Source organism: Triticum aestivum, chromosome 6B, assembly GCF_018294505.1.
Source record: "Triticum aestivum cultivar Chinese Spring chromosome 6B, IWGSC CS RefSeq v2.1, whole genome shotgun sequence".
Taxonomy (NCBI): Eukaryota; Viridiplantae; Streptophyta; class Magnoliopsida; order Poales; family Poaceae; genus Triticum; species Triticum aestivum.
In genome coordinates, this window is record NC_057810.1 from 39,742,003 (window position 1) to 39,746,381 (window position 4,379).

Below are 4,379 nucleotides of genomic sequence, written 5' to 3' on the forward strand. Positions count from 1 at the left end.
CGATGTATTCGAGATTATATCTATTATTCGAGACGATGTAATTTGAATACCAAATTGTTTTATATTTCTTTTGGATTAGTTAAATAAAAGCTATGGCGGACAATACCGGCAGAGAGGGAGAATAGGCCATGTTTGATATGATACGCCATCCTCACAGGCCAGATGATTATCAGAATGAAGAAGATTATGACGGCTCCGAATTTCTAAACAACACCGGAGAGGGTGATATGATATTCGATCGCGACAACCGAATTGATGAAGTCATGAACTATGATTATGATGATGACGAAGAAAATGTTGATCTTGAAACAACAAAGACCGGCAAGGTATATATATTTATATAAGCAGGCATCTGATGATCATCACATGTTTTAAATGACTTGAAGATATATTAACGAATCGATCTTTGTTCTTTCAGCCATCCGGATCGAGCAAATCTTCAGGCAAAAGGACGAAATGAGGCCCGAACAAAAAGTTGAAGGAGGGCGTAAAGTACAATATCGAGGCAATCAGACCTAATGGCGAACCATTAGTGCCTAAGAAGATTGCGGACAAGTTCGTTCGTCAGTGCGGAGTTGTTGTGAAGGACCAACTCCCGATCTCCCTTCAAGAATGGAGAGAGCCAGCAAAAGACAAAAGACAAAAAGACAAAAAGGACGCTGCTCCATGTCCAGATGTTACTTTTGTCGACAAAAGACAAAAAGATCTGCTTTGGGATACTCTCATGGAACATTTCACCCTACCAGATCATTTCACAGAAGTAGATATGCAGAAAGTCAAGGACGCTGCTCTTAGGAAGATGGCGGTTGCATTCAAGAACCATAAGAATCGTGAATGGGACAAGTACATCAAGGGAGGAAGGAAGACTCCAGTATTCGAGGGAACACTAGAGAACCAACGTGCTCATTGGGACGATTTCGTGAAATTCAAGGATTCGGAATTAGCTAAGGAACAGTCGAGAATAAACAAGAAGAGTGCCGAAAAAAAGGATAAGTTCCATAAGCTGGGGCCAGGTGGCTATGCGGTGGCAATGCCTAAGTGGGATAAGTCTGAGAAAGAGATGGAGGATGCAAGTGTCACTCCGGTTACTAAGAGCTGCCCCCCCCCAAGGTGCAGGACTTGGTTCTATGCGCATGGGGGGAGTTGGACCCGAAGACAGGCAATGTTTCGACGAGGGCAAGTCTGAAGGGAGCCGACGATGCGATACTTGTTGCAATAGAAGAGGCACGATCGGGGGTGTTCCAGCCCAGCAGAGAGAACGACGAGCTTACGCGTGCCCTGGGAAATCCTGAACACCCAGGAAGAACACGAGGCAAGGGCGCTATTCCGTGGTACGAGGGGTTTTCAGACTGGAACACCGACTACAGAACCCGTGCGAGAAAGAAGATTGCGGAGGAGAAGAAGAGGAAGATGGAGGAGGAGCAGAGGAAGCGGGACTATGAACGCCTTCAAGGCCTAGAAGCAAGTCAAGCGGAATTGGCAGTCAAATTCCAGCGGCAGCAGGAGCAGATCGACTCACTTACCCAACAAAGGGGGTCTCAGCAGCTGCAGCAGCTAGCAAATGATCCAGCATTGGATAGCACCGCCCCATCCATGCCGAGAAGCAGCGTGGGTTCCGCCCCGGACGACGCAATGCTGGATAGATACCCCGTGGATGACATCACGGAGAACACTAACTGCGAGCTACACGTCAAAATGAAGAACATATCCATGAAGGTGGCGGACGTCGTTGCTTTTACAAATCCCCCGAGGCAACCTTCCATTGCAACCCGATTCCAGCGGGCTATGCTAGTGTCTTGGTTGATGAGGTGGTGGACCCATATTCGGAGCTACAGCTTGACATTCCTGGAGGTGACGACGAGCACTTTCTCGGAGAGGCCAAACATCGTATCATCCTATGGAAAAAGGATTGCATCATCTTTCGAAGGCCACCGACACCGCGTCAGCCGACTCCTCGTCGAAGTCCGCCACCGAGTCAGTAGACTCCCGCTCCTACAAGTCCACCAAGTCCGGCAAAGTGTCAGGCCACTCCTCCTCCAAGTCCGGCAAAGTGTCAGGCCACTCCTCCTCCTCCAAGTCCGCCACAGCGTCAGACGTCCACTCCTCATTCAAGTCCGGCACAACCTCAGGCCACTCCTCCTCCAAGTCCGGCACAGCTTCAGGCCACTCCTCCTCGTCCAACTCAGCCCCGTCAGCCGTCTCCGCCGCCTCAGCAATCGTAGAAGAGACACCCCACAGCTATGGTGCGTAGCGGTACGAGTTGAGGTAGTACAGGAAGTACAGGCGAAGGCAAGCGATATAAATATGGTCCAAGACTCACGCCTCTTTCGCAGAGGCCTTATGACAAGTCCGAGGAGGAAAACGCAGCCATATCGAAGGCCGAGGTGGAAGCCCATTTTGCACCGAAACCGCCACCGCCGCCAAGGGAGAAAGTGCCTGAGGAAACGATTGACCACTTCATTCGTATGGCTCAACCACCAGCTCCCAAGCCTGTTGACACAGACTATGAGCGCCACATCAGGAAGTTAAATCAAGCACGTCTACATAAGGAGGCGAGCTCGGGATCGAGCAAACAACAAGCAGCTGCCAAAAAATGCGGGAAAACCATTCCCCAGCTGGGAGAACAGGCGGCGCAATCGATCCCCTGGCTTGTTGTGCCAACAACACGTGACAGTACGCGCGCCCAATATTATTGTGGGCAAACAGTTTACGTTCCCGGGGTGGGCAATGTGGTAATAACCAAGGACCATATAATGCAGGCTGAAGTTCTCAACATCACTGTTGGACAACTCCTCAAGATCGAGCCCATGCCTGTGCTTACAGAGGATGAAATAAAACGGAAATATGTCCGGGGCCAACCTTTGGTCGAGCCAGACAAGGTCAAGAACCTCCCAACGAGAATGTATGAATTGCATCAATGGTACATAAACATTACCAAGATTTCCAATCGATTGTCCCTCATGGTGAATGTAAAGGAGTAGCATTACTTCCATGAGAAAGCTCTGTCCGTTGAGTATTCTGAACTGTTTCAGTTATACAATCAAGACGCACTCGACAAATCTATCATCAGTTGCTATTGTCTGTAAGTGATTTGTTTTTGTAATTTAAGTCTCAACCTAGCTGTAGTGATCCTTTTGATCAATCATTACCTGTAATTATCCTCACTATATTCTTTTCTGTGGTATTATGCAGGATGAAGATGTATGAAATGAGAAAAGGTGGACGCTTTGGCATTGGGTTCATTGACCCAAACACCATTAATGAATACACATGGCTAATAAATCCACATCATGAAAAGGCCGTAGAGGACAACATGCTAGAGTTCTTGAAGCGCCTCAAATACAATGAAGATATACTACTTCCTTACAACTTCCAGTGAGTCACACTGTCTTGTACTACAAATTCTCTGTTTTTACCTACTAGCTAGCTACATGTTTTTGCTTACATATGCCTGCTTAATTAAGACATGCAAACGTGTGTGCATGCAGATTTCACTGAATCTTGTGTATCATTAAAGTTGATGCTGGAACAGTTAAAATACTGGACTCACTACTCAAAGCAAATACTGACTATAACATCTTGTTTGGGATAGTCAACAGGTAATTTCAATCATTATTAACTATATATCTCGGCCTATTTAGTTCGTCATTTCATGATATGAACTATTTAATAACCCCTTTATTCATTTTCTTTGTCGGCGGGCAGGGCTTGGGCAAGGTTCATCAGCGTCACGGAAGGCGAATGGAAAAAAAAAGCTTAAATGGTTTCGACCCAAGGTAAGTAATTAAGTAGTACTAGCTAGCTAGCTAGCTGCCATCTCTTTAATTATCATGCTTGATTAATAATTATCTTATCAAATTCCATTCTCATAAAGGCCCTGAAGCAGGCGCAGGGGACTGATCTGTGTGCATTCTGTGTTTTCGAGAACATTCGCATGATGGCGTCCGAAAGGAGAAGATCTCAAAGACAGGAATGGGTACGCTTGTCAGAACACTATTCACAATTTTTACACCATTATCGATATCTAGTCACACAACTAATACACATGCATATTGATCTCCTTCTTAACAGTTCAAAGAGGTGCGGGAGAAGCTCCTAGAAACGGAGCGCGTAGAAGCACTTCAAGAGGAAATAGCGGGATTTTTGCTCGACCAGGTCATAAATCCGAAGGGAGAATACTATTACCCGCTACCGCCCCAATGAAAACCACTTCCAATTGTCATCGTGCTCCGAAGGCACCAATTAGGCTAATGCCACTGGCTCCGAAGGCAACATGCATATGTAGGAGAAATTGTATATAGCTATACATGTGTGTATGTGTGAATTAATTAATATGGTGGTTTGTGAGACATTGATGATATATATATATGCATGATTGG